Source organism: Delphinapterus leucas, chromosome 11 (genome assembly GCF_059928025.1).
Source record: "Delphinapterus leucas isolate spDelLeu-1000000601 "Yukka" chromosome 11, BTC_Dleu_Yukka2, whole genome shotgun sequence".
In the NCBI taxonomy this organism is placed as follows: domain Eukaryota; kingdom Metazoa; phylum Chordata; class Mammalia; order Artiodactyla; family Monodontidae; genus Delphinapterus; species Delphinapterus leucas.
Window position 1 is genome coordinate 14,960,790 of NC_143139.1, and position 23,712 is coordinate 14,984,501.

Genomic DNA, 23,712 nt, shown 5'->3' on the forward strand with positions numbered 1-23,712 from the left:
TTATCAATATGTATGTTCCTATTCCCATTTTCTTAATTGTTTTGGGTTCGTTTTTGTAGGTCTTTTCCTTCTCTTGTGTTTCTTGCCTAGAGAAGTTCCTTTAGCATTTGCTGTAAAGCTGGTTTGGTGGTGCTGAACTCTCTCAGCTGAACTCTCTCAGCTTTTTCTTGTCTGTAACGTTTTAATTTGTTCATCAAATCTGAATGAGATCCTTGCTGGGTAGAGTAATCTTGGTTGCAGGTTTTTCTCCTTCATCACTTTAAATATGTCCTGCCAGTCCCTTCTGGCTTGCAGAGTTTCTGCTGAAAGATCAGCTGTTAACCTTATGGGGATTCCCTTGTGTGTTATTTGTTGTTTTTCCCTTGCTGCTTTTAATAAGTTTTCTTTGTATTTAATTTTTGACAGTTTGGTTAATATGTGTCTTGGCATATTTCTCCTTGGATTTATCCTGTATGAGACTCTCTGTGCTTCCTGGACTTGATTAACTATTTCCTTTCCCATATTAGGGAAGTTTTCAACTATAATCTCTTCAAATATTTTCTCAGTCCCTTTCTTTTTCTCTTCTTCTTCTGGAACCCCTATAATTCGAATGTTGGTGCGTTTGATGTTGTCCCAGAGGTCTCTGAGACTGTCCTCAGTTCTTTTCATTCTTTTTTCTTTATTCTGCTCTGCAGTAGTTATTTCCACTATTTTATCTTCCAGGTCACTTATCCGTTCTTCTGCCTCAGTTATTCTGCTATTGATCCCATCCAGAGTATTTTTAATTTCATTTATTGTGTTGTTCATCGTTGTTTGTTTCATCTTTAGTTATTCTAGGTCCTTGTTAAATGTTTCTTGCATTTTGTCTATTCTATTTCCAAGATTTTGGATCATCTTTACCATCATTATTCTGAATTCTTTTTCAGGTAGACTGACTATTTCCTCTCCATTTGTTAGGTCTGGTGGGTTTTTATCTTGCTCCTTCATCTGCTGTGTGTTTTTTTGTCTTCTCATTTTCCTTATCTTACTGTGTTTGGGGCCACCTTTCTGCAGGGTGCAGGTTCGTAGTTCCCATTGTTTTTGGTGTCTGTCCCCAGTGGCTAAGGTTGGTTCAGTGGGTTTTGTAGGCTTCCTGGTGGAGGGGACTAGTGCCTGTGTTCTGGTGGATGAGGCTGAATCTTGTCTTTCTGGTGGGCAGGTCCACGTCTGGTGGTCTGTTTTGGAGTGTCTGTGGACTTATTATGATTTTAGGCAGCCTCTCTGCTAATGGGTAGTGTTGTGTTCCTGCCTTGCTAGTTGTTTGGCATGGGATGTCCAGCACTGTAGCTTGCTGGTTGTTGAGTGAAGCTGGGTGCTGGTGTTGAGATGGAGATCTCTGGGAGATTTTCACCGTTTGATATTATGTGGAGCTGGGAGGTCGCTTGTGGACCAGTGTCCTGAAGTTGGCTCTCCCTCCTCAGAGGCACAGCACTGACTCCTGGCTGCTGCACCAAGAGCCATTCATCCACATGGCTCAGAATAAAAGGGAGAAAAAGTAGAAAGAAAGAATTAGTAGAAGTCGAGAGAGAGAAAGAAAGAAAGGAAGGAGGGAGGGAGGGAGGGAGGAGGGAAGGAGGGAAGGAAGGAAAAAAAGAAAGGAGATAAAGTAGAATAAAATAAAGTAAGATAAAATATAATAAAGTTATTAAAATAAAAAAATAATTATTAAGAGAAAAAGAAATTTAAAAAACATAAAAACCCAGACGGATAGAACCCTAGGACAAATGGTGCATGCAAAGCTATACAGACAAAATCTCACACAGAAGCATACACATACACACTCACAAAAAGAGGAAAAGGGGAAAAAATCATAAATCTTGCGCTCAAATCCACCTCCTTAATTTGGGATGATTTGTTGTCTATTCATGTATTCCACAGAGGCAGGGTACATCAAGTTGATTGTGGAGCTTTAATCCGCTGCTTCTGAAGCTGCTGGGAGAGATTTCCCTTTCTCTTCTTTGTTCTCACAGCTTCCAGGGGGTCAGCTTTGGATTTGGCCCTGCCTCTGCGTGTAGGTTGCCCTAGGGCGTCTGTTCTTCGCTCAGACAGGACGGGGTTAAAGGAGCCGCTGATTCCGCGGCTCTGGCTCACTCAGGCCCGGGGGGAGGGAGGGGCACGGAGGGCGGGGCGAGCCTGCGCGGCAGACGCCGGTGTGACGTTGTACCAGCCTGAGGCGCGCAGTACGTTCTCCGGGAGGAGTTGACCGTGGATCCCGTGACCCTGGCAGTGGCGGGCTGCACAGGTTTCCCAGCAGGAGGGTGTGGATAGTGACCCGTGCTCACACACAGGCTTCTTGTTGGCGGCAGCAGCAGCCTGAGCGTCTCATGCCCGTCTCTGGGGTCCGCGCTTTTAGCCGCGGCTCGTGCCTGTCTCTGGAGCTCCTTTAAGCAGCGCTCTTAATCCCCTCTCCTCGGGCACCAGGAAACAAAGAGGTAAGAAAAAGTCTCTTGCCTCTTCAACAGTTCCAGACTTTTCTTCGAACTCCCTCCCGGCCAGCCGTGGCGCACTAATCCCCTGCAGGCTGTGTTCACCCGCCAACCCCAGTCCTCTCGCTGCACTCTGACCGAAGCCCGAGCCTCAGCTCCCAGCCCCGCCCGCCCCGGAGGGTGAGCAGACAAGCCTCTCGGGCTGGTGAGTGCCGGTCGGCCCTGATCCTCTGTGCGGGAATCTCGCCGCTTTGCCCCCCGCACCCCTGTTGCTGCGCTCTCCCCTGCGGCCCCGAAGCTTTCCCCCTCCGCCACCCGCAGTCTCCGCCCGCGAAGGGGCTTCCTAGTGTATGGAAACCTTTCCTCCTTCACAGCTCCCTGCCACTGGTGCAGGTCCCGTCCCTATTCTTTTGTCTCTGTTTACTCTTTTTTTCTTTTGCCCTACCCAGGTACATGGGGGGTTTCTTGCCTTTTGGGAGGTCTGAGGTCTTCTGCCAGCGTTCAGTACGTGTTCTGTAGGAGTTGTTCCACGTGTAGATGTATTTCTGGTGTATCTGTGGGGAGGAAGGTGATCTCCACCCATTTTTTTTTTTAATAAGGAAGTTTTTGCTATTTGTCACATATTTATTTATTTAAATTTATTTATTTATTTATATTTTGGCTGCGTTGGGTCTTCGTTGCTGTGCATGGGCTTTCTCTAGTTGTAGGAAGCAGGGCCTACTCTTGGTTGTAGTGCACAGGCTTCTCATTGTGGTGGCTTCTCTTGTTGCAGAGCAGGGGCTCTAGGCACCCAAACTTAAGTAGTTGTGGCATGCAGGCTCAGTAGTTGTGGCTCGCGGGCTCTAGAGTGCAGATTCAGTAGTTATGGCGCACCGGCTTAGTTGCCCCCCAGCATGTGGGATCTTCCAGGACCAGGGCTCTAACCCGTGTCCCCTGCACTGGCAGGCAGATTCTTAAGCACTGCGCCACCAGGGAAGTCCTCCCCATCATTTTTTTTTTTTTAACATCTTTATTGGAGTATAATTGCTCTACAATGATGTGTTAGTTTCTGTTGTATAACAAAGTAAATCAGCTATACGTGTACATATATCCCCATACCTCCTCCCTCTTGCGTCTCCCACCCCCCCTCCCTATCCCACCCCTCTAGGTGGTCACAAAGCACCGAACTGATCTCCCTGTGCTATGCAGCTGCTTCCCACGAGCTATCTATTTAACATTTGATAGTGTATATATGTCCATGCCACTGTTTCATTTCGTCCCAGCTTACCCTTCCTCCTCCCTGTGTCCTCAAGTCCATTCTCTACATCTGCGTCTTTATTCTTGTCCTGCTCCTAGGTTCTTCAGAACCATTTTTGGTTTTTTTTCTAGATTCCATATATATGTGTTAGCATATGGTATTTGTTTTTCTCTTTCTGACTTACTTCACTCTGTATGACAGCCTCTAGGTCCATCCACCTCATTACAAATACTCAATTTCGTTTCTTTTTGTGTCTGAGTAATATTCCATTGTATATAAATGCCACACCTTCTTTATCCACTCATCTGTCGATAGACACTTAGGTTGCTTCCATGTCCTGGTTATTGTAAATAGGGCTGCAATGAACATTGTGGTACATGACTCTTTTTGAATTATGGTTTTCTCAGGGTATATGCCCAGTAGTGGGATTGCTGGGTCGTATGGTAGTTCTATTTTTAGTTTTTTAAGGAACCTCCAAACTGTTCTTCACAGGGGCTGTATCAATTTACATTCCCACCAACAGTGCAAGACGGTTCCCTTTTCTCCACACCCTCTCCAGCATTCATTGTTTCTAGTTTTTTTGATGATGGCCATTCTGATGGTGTGAGGTGATACCTCATTGTAGTTTTGATTTACATTTCTCTAATGATTAGTGATGTTGAACATCCTTTCATGTGTTCCATGGCAATCTGTATATCTTCTTTGGAGAAATGTCTATTTAGGTCTTCTGCCCATGTTTGGATTGGGTTGTTTGTTTTTTTGATATTGAGCTGCATGAGATGCTTGTATATTTTGGAGATTAATCCTTTGTCAGTTGCTCCATTTGCAAATATTTTCTCCCATTCTGCGGGTTGTCTTTTGGTCTTGTTGATGGTTTCCTTTGCTGTGCAAAAGCTTTGAAGTTTCATTAGGTCCCATTTGTTTACTTTTTTTTTAATTTCCATTTCTGTAGGAGGTGGGTCAAAAAGGATCTTGCTGTGATTTATGTCATAGAGTGTTCTGCCTATGTTTTCCTCTAAGAGTTTTATAGTGCCTGGCCTTACATTTAGGTCTTTAATCCATTTTGAGTTTATTTTTGTGTATGGTGTTAGAGAGTGTTTTAATTTCATTCTTTTACATGTAGCTGTCCAGTTTTCTCAGCACCACTTATTGAAGACGCTGTCTTTTCTCCACTGTATATTCTTGCCTCCTTTATCAAAGATAAGGTGATCATATGTGTGTGAGTTTATCTTTGGGCTTTCTATCCTGTTCCATTGATCTATATTTCTGTTTTTGTGCCAGTACCATACTGTCTTGATTACTGTAGCGTTGTAGTATAGTCTGAAGTCAGGGAGCCTCATTCCTCCAGCTCCATTTTTCTTTCTCAAGATTGCTTTGCCTATTCGGGGTCTTTTGTGTTTCCATACAAATTGTGACATTTTTTGTTCTAGTTCTGTCAAAAATGCCATGTAGTTTGATAAGGATTGCATTGAATCTGTAGATTGCTTTGGGTAGTATAGTCATTTTCACAATGTTGATTCTTCTAATCCAAGAACATCCTCATCATTTTTTGCATCCTTCAGATCTCATCTCAATTGCCTTTGCTATATAGTCCTGTAATGTTTTTTCCTCAAAATATGTATTGCAATGATACCTATATTATGTGCTTCTTTGTAGGCTAAAAACCCATGAACACATAATCCATGTCTGTATGGCTCAACCTTGTAACCCCAGTGCATAGCACAGTGTCTGGCCTTCTCTGTATGCTCATAAAGAATTACTGAACAAAAACCTGATGATAGAAAGAACAATAATGGGAGATATGTTAATATTCTGTGCCAAGGTAGCTTGCCATTTTTATAGAAAGGACAAGAGAGAAGAAATCAAAACCCAAATTTATGCTACTTCTCTCACACTCACCATTTTATGTGGAAAAGCCCTGGCACAAGGAACTCAATGCTTCCCAACCACTAGAATTCTCTTGAAGTATCGCCTGGAAAAAAAAAATCTATAAGTTACTGCATCAAATATTACAGACACTAGACCCAACCAGGGCACTAACCAGAAAGTTGATAGATCTTGTATATTCTTTAATGACAGACTGTTTAAACTCCCCACAAATTAATATGGCCCTCATGCCAAATAATACCTCCAGGAAAATAAAAATTATCCACCAGTACACAACTCTGACACACAGAAGATTGATTTTTGTTAAGATATAGAAACAATACCATAGGTAATGGAGTAGAACATGATCAAAGACGACAGTTGCCAGCGTTAAGAGGATGAATTAATGAGCTTGTTTAGACTCCATTGATAATTACAAATGATGGCAAACAGGAGCTTTCAATCATTACCTCACATCACTACCTCTCCTTTGAGATGTTAATTTAGAAGGGAGCTTGAAGCCATGCAGTCTCCATGGCAGAGTCTCTCTGGTTAATGTTCTAGCTACTTGCTGTGGCAAAGCCCAGACCAATTATCTGTAAGTTGAAGTATGTTATCCAGGTTTTCAATTTAAATTTTAATGATATGGAAGACAAGAGGTGATGGGTTAGGACTACTTGGAAATAAATGCTTGTATTAAGTTGTTTTTCAAATTTTCAATTGAAAGCTTTAAAATATGCATTTTGCTATACTATATCATATAATCTCATGTTTCTAATTAGAAGATTATTTTAGATTTTTACTTGTGGCTGATGTGAGAAGGAAAAGATGAAAAAAAGATGAGAGTTAGAGGACTTTCTCTAATTACCCCATGTCTAATAGCTGGGTTTCAAAAGATATCACTTAAAGTCTAACAAATCAAGCAATAAAAAAATATTAGCATATGTAATATTAGTGTTAGAGAAACACTGAAAAAGATCACAACATTGAATATATCAAAAATTGGGTGGTAGATCAAAGTAGATGAGAAAGATTATGCACACTAATTTTATCTTTGTTTCTATTAGGAAACAAATATTGTGAAAAGAATATTAAATAAAAGTAACCACTAGAACAAAAATTAAAACTTCCCTAAGTATCATAAGTACATAAAAATAAAAACAAATTACTTTGTGAAAGACTTTCTTTAAAAACCATGAAAACAAAAATGTTCTATTTCTTTAATAGCTTAAAACAATAAGAACAAAGAGAAAACATATCTATTATATCAATAAGTATAAATAGGCTTAACTCATCTATTAAGAAAATTCCAACTGGAGTGAAAGTGAAAACCGTAACTCTATATTTAATGTAAAAACACACTTAAATCACTTTAAAGTGATTTTAAAAGATTGAAGATTAAAATAAAGGCATAGGTATATTAGGCAATGCAAGGACATGGAAACCAGAAGTCACAGTCTTATATAAAAAAGGCGGAATTTGGTCCAAAAAGCCTTGAATTAAACAGGAATGGAACTTAACTATAACAAGTACAATTCTCAATAAAGATATAAGCAGTTATGACAGCATATCAAATATGACAGCAGCATGTATAAAACAGAAATTATGGGACATACAAGGAGAAACACACAAAAACAAACTAGTAATAGGATATTCTAATTTGCTTCTCTTGATTTATGAAAGACTGAGTAGAAAAACATAAGTGACACATAGAAAAATTAAATAGTAAAATTAATAAGGCAAATTTTGTTAATTTGTATCAAACTCTTTATCCTAAAAATAGAGACTATATCTTATTTTCAAGTGCCCATGGAACATCCATGAAAATAGATTATATATTAGGTCACAAAGGAAATTTCAATATATCCTCAAAAATAGAAATAGTATGACATATTCTCTAATCATGAGACAATACAGTGAGAAATCAATGGAAAAATTCAGAAAGCTAAAAGATACTTAAATTTGGAGATATAAAAAATGAAACTCTCTTGAACATCTCTTGGGTCAAAAGGACTTATAAATCAAAATTGCAAAATTTCCAAAGAAGGGCAATAATGAAATACCACATCTCAGAAACCATGAGAGAAAGATAAAGCAATGCTCAGAGGGAAATTGGAACAAGAGGCGCAAAACAAACTAAAGGATGACAAAAACAAAAACATGGATAAAGAGAAAAGTAGATTTATGATTTAGAACACAGAAAACAGTAGATTAAATAAATCTGAAAGTTAAAAGTAAACAATAAAATAAATAAGCCACTAGCTAATCTAATCAAAAGAATGGAGGCAAATGCAAATACACAAAATACAAAAGGAGAAGCAAGAAGTAACCATAGAAAGAGACGAAATTGAAGAGTAGTAAGAGACTTTGTTCAACTTTAAAAAACTAAATTTGTAAATGTCTGAAATAGGTAGTGTTCTAGGAAAACACAATTTACCCCAGAAAAGATCAAAGTAGATAGAATAAATAGAAAAAGTTTCAAAAAGCAACCTATGAAACAGTACCAAGTTCCAATGATTTCCAGAGGGACTATGCCAAACTTTTAAAAAGCAGATAATTCCACTGTTATTTAAACAATTCCAGAACAGAGAAAAGTAAGGAAAATTTTCTGTATTACTTTCATGAAGCAAATAAAGTAGTTATGCCAGTAGCTTCAATGATTACAAGGATTGCAAAAAAAAAAAAATAAGGAATTACAGGTTAACCTCACTTCTGAATATAATGGAAAATTCTAAATAAAATATTAACCAAATTAATCCATCAGCACACTAAAGGAATATAATTCACCATGACTGTAAATGCCAGAATATTTCAATGCTGGTAATGCACATAGTGTATAATACACATTATCATATTAATAGATTTAAGGAGAAAATAGCATGGTCTTCATTACAGACACTGAAAAGGCTTTTGATAAATTTCAATAAACTTTCCTGATTAAACACTCAAATAAAAATAAATGGGTAATGCCTTAACAGGAGAAAATGCATCTATCTTGGCTATCCAAAGCCCACATCAGGAATGCAGAGAAATAGTGGGAAAATATTTCCACTAGAGTATAAAATAAGGTACTATGCCCTTGAGCATCACGATTACATTACATTGTGCTGAAAATATTAGCCAACATGTGATTCCCCCATCCCCTCTTTTGAAGGTCTTTGCTCTAAATTTGCCTTTTCAATGAGAAGTACCCTGATCATCCCATCTAAAACTGCAATCTGCCTCGTATTCTGGAAGCTCCCAGTGCCTTTATCCTGTTGTGTTTTTTTTCTTATCATTAATCGTATTCAGCATATTATAAATTCTACTTATTTATTATGTTTATTGCTTTTTTAATATCTCCCCCAATACTATAGAATTGCCAAGAGGGGGATTTTGTCTAATATGTTCCAAAGGCCTAGAACAGTGCCTTGTCCATAATAGGTCAATAAATATCTGTGAACTAAGTTATTTTAAATAGAAAAAAATTAGAAGCATAAACTTTGGCAAAGAGAAGACAAAATTAATTACTGGTTGCCAGTAATATGATCACATACCTAGAAAAATGAGAATCAACTAAAAATCTATCACAAATGATGAAATTCAACAAAGGTATCAGGTACCAACTTCATATATAGATATCTGTTGCATACATATATATATATGTATATAAAATATTGTTACATATATGTAATAACTAGTTAGAATATATAATAGAAGAAAGATCCCCATTACAATGGCAGCAAAAAAAACCCCAGAAAACCAAACCAAAACAAAACAAAAAAACCCTAGGAATAAATTTAACAGGAAAAGTACCATACCAAATGAAGAAAACTTTAAAACACTATTGAAAGATGCCTTGAACGAATGGAAAGATATAGCATACTTTGGGTAGGAAGATTCAACATCATAAAGATGTCAGATATTTCCAATTTAATTTTGAAATATAAAATTTTAAACTACAAACAGATTTAAGTATTTTTTATTGAAGTATAGTTGATTTAAAATATTATATTAGTTTCATGTGTATAGCATAATGGTTTAATATTTTTATAGATTATACTCCATTAAAAGTTATTACAAGATAATGGCTTTAAGTCCCTGAGCTATATAACGTATCTTTGTTGCTTCTCTATTTTATACATAATAGTTTGTATCTCTTATCCCATACTCCTATCTTGCCCCTCCCCTCTTCCCCCTCCCCGCTGGTAACCACTAGTTTATTTTCTGTATCTGTGAGTCTGTTTCCGTTTTGCTATATACATTCTTTTGTTTTACTTTTTAGACTCCACATATGAGTGGTATCATACAATATTTGTCTTTATTTGACTTATTTCACTAAGTATAATATTGTCTATGTCCATCCATTTTGCTGCAAATGGCAGAATTTCATTCTTTTTTATGGCTGAGTAGTATTCCATTGTGTGTTTGTGTGTGTGTGTGTGTATGTGATTGTGTGTGTGTGTGTATATATACACCACATCTTCTTTATCTTCTTTATCCATTCATATGTTGATGGACAATTGAGTTGCTTCCATGTGTTGGCTCACGTACTACTGCCAAGAACATTGGGATGCATGTATCTTTTTGAATTAGTGTTTTTGTTTTCTCTGGTTATATACCCAGGAGTGGAATACTGGATCATAAGATAGTTCCATTTTCAGTTTTTTGATGAATCTCCACAGTTTGCCATAGTGGCTACACCAATTTATGTTCCCACCGACAGTGTATGAAGGTTCCCTTTTCTCCATGTCCTCACCAACATTTATTATTTGTAGATCTTTTGATAATAGCCATTCTCTCAGGTGTGACGTGATGATATCTCATTGTTGTTTTAATTTTCATATCTCTAATGATTAATGATGTTGAGCATCTTTTCATGTGCCTGTTTGCCATCTGTGTGTCTTTTTTGGAAAAATGTCTATTCAGACCTTCTGCCCATTTTTTAATCAGGTTGTTTGTTTTTTTGATATTGAGTTGTATGAACTGTTTATGTTATTTTGGGTATTAACCCCTTATCAGTCATATCATTTGCAAATATTTTCTCCCATTCAGTAGGCTGCCTTTTCGTTCTGTCAATGGTTTCCTTTGCTGTGCAAAAGCTTTTAAGTTTAATTAGGTCCCATTTGTTTATTTCTTTTGGCTTAGGAAACAGATCCAAAAAAATATTACTACACTTTATGTCAAAGAGTGTTCTACCTAAGTTCTTTTCTATGAGAGTTATTGTTTCACATCTTACATTTAGGTATTTAATCCATTTTGAGTTTATTTTTGTATATGGTGTGAGGAAATGTTCTAATCTCATTCTTTAACATGTATCTGTCCAGTTTTCCCAGCACCACTTATTGAAGAGAGTGTCTTTTCTCCATTGTATATTCTTGCTTCCTTTGTCATGGATTAATTGATCACAGGTGCATGGATTTATTTCTAGGCTCTCTATTCTGTTCCATTGATCTGTGTGCCTGTTTTTAATGCCAGTACCATGCTGTTTTCATTACTGTAGTTTTGCAGTATAGTCTGAAGTCAGGAAGTATGATTCCTCCAGCTTTGTTCTTTTTTCTCAAGATTGCTTTAGCAATTCAGGGTCTGTTGTGGTTCCATATGAATTTTAGGATTATTTGTTCTACTGCTGTGAAAAATGTCATGGGTGTTTTAATAAGGATTGCATTAAATCTCTAGATTGCTTTGGATAGTACAGCCATTGTAACAATATTAATTCTTCCAATCCAAGAGCATGAGATATCTTTCCACTTCTTTGTATCACCTTCAATTTCCTTCATCAGTGTTTTATAGTTTTCAGAGTATAGGTCTTTCACCTCCTGGTTAACCTTATTCCTAGGCGTTTCATTCTTTTTGATGCAACTGTAAATGGGATTTCTTTTTTTTTACTTTCATAGTTCATTTTTACTATATAGAAAAGTAACACATTTCTGTATATTAATCTTATATCCTGCAACTTTGCTGGATTTATTTATTAATTCTAATAGTTTTTGGCTGTAGACTTTGGGTTTTTCTATATAAAGTATCATATTATCTGCAAATAGTGACAGATGTACTTCTTCCCTTCCAATTTGGATGTCTTTTATTTCTTTTTCTTGTCTGATTGCTGTGTCTAGGGCTTCCAACGCTATGTTAAATAGAAGTGGTGAGAGTGTCTTGTTCCTGATTTTAGAAGAAAAGTTTTCAGCTTTTCACCATTGAGTATGATGTTACTTGTGGGTTTGTCATAAATGGACTTTATTATGTTGAGATATGTTCCCTCTCTACCCACTTTGATGAAAGTTTTTTATCATGAATTGATGTTGAATTTTGTGAAATGTTTTTTCTGCATCTATTAAGATGCTCATGTAATTATTATCCTTCCTTTTGTTAATGTGGTGTATCACATTGATTGATTTGTGAATGTTGAACCATCTTTGTACCCCTGGAATAAATCCAACTTGATCGTGGTGTATCATCCTTTTTATAGATTGTTGGATTCACTTTCCTAGTATTTTGTTGATTTTTGCATCTACAGTCATCAAAGAAATTGGCCTGTAATTTTCTTTTATTGTAGTGTCCTTGTCTGGTTTTCATATCAGGGTAATGGTGGCCTCATAGAATAAATTTGGGAGTTTTCTGTCCTCTTCAGTTTTTTGGAATAGTTTGAGAAAGATAAGTATTAGTCGTTCTTTATATGTTTTGTAGAATTCCCCTGTGAAGCCATCCAGGACTTTTGTTTTCTGGGAGGTTTTTAATTACAAATTCAATTTCACTGCAGTGATTGGTTTGTTCAAATTGTCTATTTTTCTTGATTCAGTCTTGACAGGTTGTATGTTTCTAGAAATTTGTCCATTTCTTCTAAGTTATCCAATTAGTTGGCATATGACTGTTGGTAATATTTTCTTTTGATTTTTTTAAAATCTGTGGTATCAGTTGTTATTTCTCTTCTTTCATTTCTTATTTTGTTTATTTGGGTCCTCCCTCTTTCCTTCTTGGTGAGCCTGGATAAATGTTTATCAATTTTGTTTATGTTTTAAAAAAACTAAGTCTTGGTTTCATTGATCACTTATGCTTTCTTCTGTATCACTTAATCTGCTATTCATTCCTTCTATTGTGTTTTTTAATTTAAGCTATTGAATTCTTCATTTCTGATTTAAAAAATATTTTCTGCTTACTTGTTAAAATTTTCACTGTGTACATGTATTTACCCTAATTCAATTAACATTTTTATTGCCAATGCTTTGAATTCTTTATCTAGTAAATTGTTTATTTCTGTTTCATTATTTGTTTCTTCAACCGTTTTCTCTTGCTGTTTCAATTGAGAGCAGTTCCTTTGCCTTTTCATTTGCTTAACTTTCTCTGCCTCTATGAATTTAGATGAAACAGTTACCTGTTGCAGTCTTGAAGGGCTGTCTCTATATGGGAACATCCCTATACATACTATATGTGCCCAGTGCCTTTAGTGGGAGAGCTGGATTTGACATGGATGCAAATCACATCTTTCCTCAGGGTGTGCTGACAGCTACCCCCTTGGTAGAGGGTGGGCTGGAAATGGAGGGTCTTAAAGCTGGAGTCGAGTGTGAAAAAAAATTACAGGTGCCTTTAAGTGTGGGTTTTCCCCTAGCCCCACACTGGAACCCTTGCCCCAGAGTGAGGGAATGTTGAAGCAAGGGGGCCCATGCAGGCTGTCAGCTTGTGTCGGCCACAGCAGAGGTCCAAGCTGTCTCTGCTGCACTGACTGTGCAGGCACCTGCAATTTTTTCCCTCACTCGGCTCAGGTGCAGCCTTAGGTGCGAGTCTTCGTCATCCTTCTCAATCAGTCACTGTCACCAGCCTCCACCACCCTCCTTTCCACTGTGGAGCCACAGCACAGGACAGGCAGGGCCTGTGTAGACTCTCAACATGTACCAGGGCGTGAGCTGTGGTGGAGTGGCTGCTCTCAGAGATCTGGGCTGCTTGTGATGTGCTTCTTGAGTAAGCACAAATGATGGCCACTGCCATTCCACCCAGGCTTTCCCAAGCTCTGCATAGTCTCTGTATCCCTCAGTTGTGTCTTATCCCCAGTATTGGTTGCCCCAGATCGAATACCACACCGTGATGTGAAGTGAATGGGGCTGGAGTGTTCACTTAACTTGGGCTGGGGCATGCACCAAGGTGGTTGCAGGAAACCCAGCAACCACTAGATCTTTCTGCCCTTCTTGGGGTCAAGCCAGCATGCATGTGCTCCTCAGGAGCAGAATCCAGGCTTCTCACAGCTCCCCTGTTAGTTCCAGTGGTCCTCTAACCAGCCAAGAGGGCACTTCTCCCCTGTATAGGACCCCAGGACTGGGGTGCCCAATCTGGCTCTCACTGCTCACTCCCCAGGGCAGGTGTCTGCCCAAGAATCCTCCCTTTTCTTCTGGGCCCCTCTCAGGGACAAAGATCCCAACCCAATTGCTTTTCTTTCCTTCATACCTGATTACATGTATATCTTTCTTACAGCCTTGGTTGTACAGGAGTCCTCTGCCAATTAGTTAGTTTTCAGTGAGAATTGTTCCACATATAGATGTATTTTTGATGTGTTTATGTCGGGAGATGAGCTCCACATCCTCTTACTCCACCATTTTGACTGATCTCCAACAGATTTATTTTTGTTTAAATAAGCTAATTATACAGTTCATAAACAAAAATTAACAAAGAAAAGCCAGGAAAAATTAGCAAAACAAAGAGGTGAGTTTAGCCTTATCAGATATAAAAACACATTACAAAGCATCAATAATTAAACAGTGCAGGTGTCAGTGCATAAGTAGATGAGCAAGTAAAACATAATGGAATGTCCATAAATAGAGTCAGATATATTCAGGAATTTAATAGTTGCCCAAACAAGTAAGAGAAAATTCAACAAATAATGTTGGCATAGTATACTTCACACCATATGCCAGGATAAATACAAAATGAGTGAAAGATTTTAAATGTAAATAATGAAACCATGTATATGACAAAGAAAACATGGAAGAAGTCCTTTTTAATCTTGGGATGAGCTGCTGTAACTATGACTACAAATTCAGAAGCTATACCAATTCTGCATGATATAAAACACTGTAGCAAAGTTCAAAAAAAGCAAAGAGGGCTTCCTTGGTGGTGCAGTGGTTGAGAGTCCGCCTGCTGATGCAAGGGACACCGGTTCGTGCCCCGGTCCAGGAAGATCCCACATGCCGCGGAGTGGCTGGGCCTGTGAGCCATGGCCACTGAGCCTATGCATCCAGAGCCTGTGCTCCACAACGGGAGAGGCCACAACAATGAGAGGCCCGCGTACCGCAAAAAAAAAAAAAAGCAAAGATGAGAGACAAAATGAGGGAAATATTTGCAATTTATCACATATGAAGGGTTGATTATTTAACATGCAACCATCTCCTATAAATTGGTAAGAAACAGACCAATGACCAAATAGAAAACTGTGTAAAGAATACGAAAAAATAATCCACACACACACACAAAATACAAGTGGCTCTTAACCAAATGAAAGAATCCTCAAGGTCACTCATAAGAAAAATGCAAATTACAACTATACTGATGCCATTTTAACTCATCAGATGGGCAAAAATTCAAAATTTTAATTAACAAGCATGGTTATAAATCAGCAGACACTCATACACTGCTGGTGATAATGCAAATTGGTACAACCTCCATGGAAGACAGTTTGGGAATGTTTACCAAAATTAAAATGCTAATACCCTATGACTCAGCAATTCTGCTGCTGAAATCTATCCTATGGTATTTGTGCACAGGTACAAAATGATACATATTCAAGGCTGTTTACTGCAGCATGGTTTGTAACATCTGGAAAGCATTGGGAACAGCCCACTTGCCCATCAATGGGTAAAGTGTTAAATAAATTATGCTATTTCCTCATGATGGAATAATGTGAAAGTATATTTAAAAACTAAAGAAGCTTTGTATTATTGACATGAAAGTATCTCCAAGACTGTTGTGTAGAATAGTAAATATGCTATTCCTTTTTGGAAAAGGGGGCAAGAATAAAAATACTTATTCATATTTACTTATATGGAGAAATTCTGGAAGAATATGTGTCCATCTGGAGAAATATATGGGGAGGCAGACCTTCAAATGGCGGAGGAGTAAGGTGTGGAGATCACCATCCTCCCCACAAATACATCAGAAACACACCTACATGTGGAACAACTCCTAAAGAACACCGACTGAACACTGGCAGAAGACCTCAGACTTCCCAAAAGGCAAGAAACTCCCCACATACCTGGCTGTGTGGCTGACAGAGTCTTGGTGCTCTGGGCAGGTGTCAGGCCTGTGCCTCTGAGGTAGGAGAGCTGAGTTCAGAACATTGGTCCACCAGAGACCTCCTGGCTCCATGTAATATCAAACGGTGAAAGATCTCCCATAGATCTCCATTTCAACACTAAGACCCAGCTCCTCTCAAAGACCAGCAAGCAACAGTGCAGGACACCCTATGCCAAACAACTGGCAACAGAGGAAAACAACCCCACCCTTTACCAGAGAGGGTGCCTAAAATCATAATGAGGTCACAGACACCCCAAAACACACAACCAGGCATGGTCCTGCCCACCAGAAAGACAAGATCCAGCCTCATCCACCAGAACACAGGCACCAGTCCTCTCTACCAGGAAGCCTACACAACCCACTAAACCAACCTTAGCCACTGGGTGCAGACACCAAAAACAATGGGAACTACGAACCTGCAGCCAGCGAAAAGGAGACCCCAAACACAGTAACTTAAGTACAATAGAAGACAGAGAAACACACAGCAGATGAAGGAGCAAGGTAAAACCCAGCAGACCAAACAAATGAACAGGAAATAGGCAGTCTACCTGAAAAAGAATTCAGAGTAATGACAGTAACGATAATCCAAAATCTTGGAAATAGAATGGAGAAAATACAAGAAACATTTAATAAGGACCTAGAAGAACTAAAGAGCAAACAAACAATGATGAACAACACAATAAATGAAATTAAAAATTCTCTAGAAGGAATCAATAGCAGAATAACTGAGGCAGAAGAATGGATAAGTGACCCAAAAGATAAGAAAGTGGAAATAACTACCGCAGAGCAGAATAAAGAAGAAAGAATGAAAAGAATTGAGGACAATCTCAATGAAAAGAATTGAGGACAATCTCTGGGACAACATTAAACGCACCAACATTCGAAATATAGGGGTCCCAGAAGAAGAAGAGAAAAAGAAAGGGACTGAGAAAATATTTGAAGAGATTATAGTTGAAAACTTCCCTAATATGGGAAAGGAAATAGTTAATCAAGTCCAGGAAGCACAGAGAGTCTCATACAGGATAAATCCAAGGAGAAATATGCCAAGACACATATTAATCAAACTGTCAAAAATTAAATACAAAGAAAACTTATTAAAAGCAGCAAGGGAAAAACAACAAATAACACACAAGGGAACCCCCATAAGGTTAACAGCTGATCTTTCAGCAGAAACTCTGCAAGACAGAAGGGACTGGCAGGACATATTTAAAGTGATGAAAGGGAAAAACCTACAACCAAGATTACTCTACCCAGCAAGGATCTCATTTAGATTTGATGGAGAAATTAAAACCTTTACAGACAAGCAAAAGCTAAGAGAATTCAGCACCTACAAACCAGCTTTACAACAAATGCTAAAGGAAATTCTCTAGGCAGGAAACACAAGAGAAGGAAGAGACCTACAATAACAAACCAAAAACAATTAAGAAATGGTAACAGGAACATATATATTGATAACTACCTTAAATGTAAATGGTTAAATGCTCCAACCAAAAGACCTAGACTGGCTGAATGGATACAAAAACAGGACCCATATATATGCTGTCTACAAGAGACCCACTTCAGACCTAGGAACACATACAGACTGAAAGTGAGGGGAAGAAAGAAGATATTACATGCAAATGGAAATCAAAAGAAAGCTGAAGTAGCAATTCTCATATCAGACAAAATAGACTTTAAATAAAGACTATTACAAGAGACAAAGAAGGACACTACGTAATGATCAAGGGATCAATCCAAGAAGAAGATATAACAATTGTAAATATTTATGCACCCATCATAGGAGCACCTCAATACCTAAGGCAAATGCTAACAGCCATAAAAGGGGAAATCAACAGTAACACAATACTAGTAGGGGACTTTAACACCCCCTTTCACCAGTGGATAGATCATCCAAAATGAAAATAATTAAGGAAACACAAGCTTTAAATGACACATTAAACCAGATGAACTTAATTGATATTTATAGGACATTCCATCCAAAAACAACAGAATACACTTTCTTCTCAAGTGCTCATGGAACATTCTCCAGGATAGAACATATCGTGGGTCACAAATCAAGCCTTGCTAAATTTAAGAAAATTGAAATCATTTCAAGTATCTTTTCCTACCACAATGCTATGAGACTAGATATCAATTACACGAAAAAAACTGTAAAAAATACAAACACATGGAGGCTAAACAATACGCTACTAAATAACCAAGAGATCACGGAAGATATCAAAGAGGAAATCAAAAAATACCTAGAAACACACAACAATGAAAACACGATGACCTAAAACCTATGGGATGCAGCAAAAGCAGTTCTAAGAGGGAAGTTTATAGCAATACAATGCTCCCTCAAGAAACAAGAAACATCTCAAATAAACAACCTAACCTTACACCTAAAGCTATTGAGAAAGAAGAATAAAATAACCCCAAAGTTAGCAGAAGGAAAGAAATCATGAAGATCAGATCATAAAGAAATGAAAAAGAAATGAAGGAAACAACAGCAAAGATCAGTGAAACTAAAAGCTGGTTCTTTGAGAAGATAAACAAAATTGATAAACAATTAGTCATAAAGAAAAAAAGGGAGAAGACTCAAATCAATAGAAAAGGAGAAGTAACAACTGACACTGCAGAAATACAAAGGATCATGAGAGATTACTACAAGCAACTATATGCCAATAAAATGGACATGTGAGAAATGGACAAATTCTTAGAAAAGCACAACCTTCCAAGACTGAACCAGGAAGAAACAGAAAATGTAAACAGACCAATCACAAGCACTGAAATTGAGACTGTGATTAAAAATCTTCCAACAAACAAAAGCCCAGGACCAGATGGCTTCCCAGGCGAATTCTATCAAACATTTAGAGAAGAGCTAACACCTATCCTTCTCAAACTCTTCCAAAATATAGCAGAGGGAGGAACACTCCCAAACTCAGTCTATGAGGCCACCATCACCCTGATACCAAAACAAGACAAAGATGTCACAAAGAAAGAAAACTACAGGCCGATATCACTGATGAACATAGATGCAAAAATCCTCAACAAAATACTAGCAAACAGAATCCACCAGCTCATTAAAAGGATCATACACCATGATCAAGTGGGTTTTATCCCAGGAATGCAAGGATTCTTCAATATATGCAAATCAATCAATGTAATAAACCATATTAACAAATTGAAGGAGAAAAACATATGATCATCTCAATAGGTGCAGAAAGAGCTTTGGACAAAATTCAACACCCATTTATGATAAAAACCCTCCAGAAAGTAGGCTTAGACGGAACTTACCTCAACATAACAAAGGGCATGTATGACACACACAGCCAACATCATTCTCAATGGTGAAAAACTGAAACCATTTCCTCTAAGATCAGGAACAAGACAAGCTTGTCCACTCTCACCACTATTATTCAACGTAATTTTGGAAGTTTTAGGCACAGCAATGAGAGAAGAAAAAGAAATAAAAGGAATCCAAATCAGAAAAGAAGTAAAGCTGTCACTATTTGCAGATGACATGATACTATACATAGAGAATCCTAAAGATGCTACCAGAAAACTACTAGAGCTAATCAATGAATTTGGTAAAGTAGCAGGATACAAAATTAATGCACAGAAATCTCTGGCATTCCTATACACTAATGATGAACAATCTGAAAGAGAAATTAAGGAAACACTCCCAGTTACCATTGCAACAAAAAGAATGAAATACCTATGAAAAACCTACCTAAGGAGACAAAAGACCTGTATGCAGAAAACTATGACACTGATGAAAGAAATTAAAGATTTTACAAACAGTTGGAGAGATACACCATGTTCTTGGATTGGAAGAATCAACATTGTGAAAATGACTATACTACCCAAAGCAATCTACAGATTCAATGCAATCCCTATCAAACTACCAATGGCATTTTTAACAGAACTAGACAAAAAAATTCACAATTTGTATGGAAACACAAAAGACCCCGAATAGCCAAAGCAATCTTGAGAAAGAAAAACGGAGTTGAAGGAATCAGGCTCCTAGACTTCAGCCTATACTACAAATCTACAGTAATCAAGACAGTATGGTACTGGCACAAAAAAAGAAATATAGATCGATGGAATGCACATATGGTTGCCCTTATTTTTGATAAAGGAGGCAAGGATATACAATGGAGAAAAGACAGTCTCTTTGATAAGTGGTGCTGGGAAAACTGGACAGCTACATGTAAAAGAATGAAATTAGAACACTCCCTAACACCATGCACAAAAATAAACTCAAAATGGATTAAAGGCCTGACTGTAAGGCCATGCACTATAAAACTCTTAGAGGAAAACATAGGCAGAACACTCTATGACATAAATCACAGCAAGATCCTTTTTGACCCACCTCCTAGAGAAATGGAAATAAAAACAAAAATAAACAAATGGGACCTAATGAAACTTCAAAGCTTTTGCACAGCAAAGGAAACCATAAACAAGACCAAAAGACAACCCTCAGAATGGGAGGAAATATTTGCAAATGAAGCAACGGACAAAGGATTCATCTCCAGAATTTACAAGCAGCTCATGCAGCTCAATATCAAAAAATCAAACAACCGAATCCAAAAATGGGCAGAAGACCTAAATAGACATTTCTCCAGAAAGACATACAGATAGCCAACAAACACATGAAAGGATGCTCAACATCACTAATCATTAGAGAAATGCAATTCAAAACTACGAGGTATCACCTCACACCAGTCAGAATGGCCATCATCAAAAAAGCTACAAACAATAAATGCTGGAGAGGGTATGGAGAAAAGGGAACTCTCTTGCCCTGTTGGTGGGAATGTAACTTGATACAGCCACTATGGAGAACAGTATGGAGGTTCCTTAAAAAACTAAAAATAGAACTACCATACAACCCAGCAATCCCACTACTGGACATATATCTGAGGAAACCATAATTCAAAAGATTCATGCCAAATGTAAAATAGATAGCTAGTGGAGGCAGCCACATAGCACAGGGAGATCAGCTCGGTGCTTTGTGTCCACTTAGAGGGGTGGGATAGGGAGGGTGGGAGGGAGACAGAAAAGGGAGGAGATATGGGGATATATGTATATGCCTAGCTGATTCACTTTGTTATAAAGCCGAAACTAACACACCATTGTAAAGCAATTATAGTCCAATAAAGATGTGAAAAAAAAAGTTATGTACCACAGTGTTTATTACAGCTCTGTTTACAATAGCCAGGACATGGAAGCAACCTAAGTGTCCATTGACAGCTGAATGGATAAAGAAAATTTGGCACATACATACAATGGAATATTACTCAGCCTAAAAAGAAATGAAATTGAGTTATTTGTAGTGATGTGGATGGACCTAGAGTCTGTCATACAGAGTGAAGTAAGTCAGAAAGAGAAAAACAAATACCGCATGCTAACACATATATATGGAATCCAAGAAAAGAAAATGGTTCTGAAGAACCTAGGGGCAGGACAGGAATAAAGATGCAGACGTAGAGAATGGACTTGAGGACATAGGGAGGGGGAAGGGTAAGCTGCGACAAAGTGAGAGAGTGGCATGGACATATATACACTACCAAATGTAAAATAGCTAGCTAGTGGCAAGCAGCCACATTGCACAGGGAGATCAGCTCAGTGATGTGTGTCCACCTAGAGAGGTGGGATAGGGAGGGTGGGAGGGAGATGCAAGAGGGAGGAGATATGAGGATATATGTATATGTATAGCTGATTTACTTTGTTATAAAGCAGAAACACACCATTGTAAAGCAATTATACTCCAATAAAAATGTTTAAAAAAATGATAATAATGGGAGGACTGGATGAATAGGTGTTAGGAATGGGAGGAAGGCTTTTTACTGTATACTTTAAAAATAAATTTTCATTTTTGAATCATATGAATATATTATATCTGAAAGGAAGTTAAATTTTGAAATGGTATTTTTTAACATTAATGGACACATTATGCATAATAAGCCCGTATTAGCTGCTGTAGTGCCATGCATTCAAGCGTTTCAACACAGTCATTTTTTGGATCAATAATATTTTAACAGTTCTTGGGGTTACTATAAATGGTTAGATTAAGCATGATTAGATCCCCCAGAATAACTTGAAGCAGAAAAATCAAGATATTCTAGCATCTTCTTGTCCCTGTGAAGCTATTCTCAAAAGTCTTCCTCTCTGGGCTCTTCGTTTAAATTATTTCCCTTAGGTTATTGACCCCTTGTTGCCCCTTACAGCATGATGTTCAAAAACATAGTCTTTAGAGATCATTTGACCCTGCCTAAACTTGGACCAAAATAACTCAGTTTCCTCATGGGTAAAATGGAGGTAACACAAACTTTGTAGGTTTGCTGTGGGGATTTAGTGAGTTTATGTACGTGAAACTCTTAGCCCAACATTTGGCACACAATAAGAATTCTAAAACTCCTAAGTACCTCTACTATTACTACATTGACTACTAAGACTTCCGAGTGGCCTGTATTTTCAGTGGGTTCTAAAGTCTGACATGTTTTGATGGATACTGTGATTACTAATCTTGCATGAAAGGTTTAGGGTGGAATATCATCTTCAGTCAATTCAAGTAACAGTTGTATGATTATCATTTAGACACTCACCCATAAATTTATGCTAATTTCCTGTCTGAATTAAAGCTCCTCTAATTAAACACATTAAGTTTCTAATTAATAATCCTTTCACTCTTTAATTCAAAAATTATGTTCATTGTGCATCAAAAATATCAGCATTTTTAGCATACTCATACCAAAAGTTCAACTACATTTTTGTATTATGAAATACAATTTACCCAAGTACTACAGTCAAAATTATCTCGTAATGTCTCAAACTCACAGCGTCACTCAGTCATCATAATCAAGATATTTTATGGAAGAATTTTTTTATTATATTTACGTAATTACCATTTCAGTTGTAAGAAACACTCAATGTGAATTTTAACTATTTCAATATCAGTAATCCACATTAACAATAAAATTAATTAATATTACCTATTTAGAATGTGTAAACTATTCTAATACACATGTAAAAGGCTTTGGGAGAAGAAACATAAAGCTCAGGTTTAATTTTCAAATGTTAGGATTAGAGAGCTAAAACTCACTATCAGAAAACAACGTGGACCCCAATGAGCCCACAACAAAACATTGCCAAATTCCTTCTTAGTAGTAAATTTCTTCTTTCTGAATTCCCTTAGAAAACATACAACCAGAGATTACCAAGGGAAATATTAGAAAACTGTGAATTATGCTTAATCCTTGGGCTATAAACTGGAAATTTTTAATTAAAAAACTAAAGCCTTCGTTTTAATGTTGGAATGATATAACTTGAAAGGAAAATTGAGATTACTTTTGTCATTAAATAAACGTTTAGTGCAACTTTATGGAGCAAGCACTGATTTATATATCCCTTGGGGAAATAGGAAAAAAGTAAGCCCTAAGGGAGATTGTAATCCACTAAGCAAATTGAGACATGTAAGGTAATAATTACAATATAAATATTAAGTGATAAGGGCCGTGCTAAGGGGAGTTCAGAGGGTGGCGACCACAGAAACCCTTTTGCATTTTAATTAGGCCTTGCAGAAAGGTAAAATTTCAATAGCCAAAAATGGTGGAAGAGATCATTTTAAATAAAGGGAATAATATGAGCAATGTCTGCAAGGAAATAGCAGAGCATGTCTGTAGAACTGAACATACAGACTGCAGTATAAAATAATAAGAATGGGAAATAAGACAGACACATTCAATAAGAAGCAGTAATACAAAGCTGAAAAATTCAGACTTTTTCATAAGCTATGGAAAGCTATGAACAGCACTTTGATCGAAGAGTAATTTTATAAAAGTTGCCCTAGGAAGATTATACTGGTAATTGTGTACAAATACATTTGGGTTCTGGAGGAGGGGAAGAGAATGTTCTAGTAGTTCAGGC

General features: G+C 37.5%; 1 protein-coding gene across 6 annotated transcripts in view; it reads left to right on the forward strand.

Moving 5' to 3' along the window:
* The window catches only part of PIK3C2G (phosphatidylinositol-4-phosphate 3-kinase catalytic subunit type 2 gamma), a 385,825-nt gene that overhangs the window by 317,966 nt on the left and 44,147 nt on the right, over positions 1–23,712 (forward strand). The window lies entirely within an intron of this gene.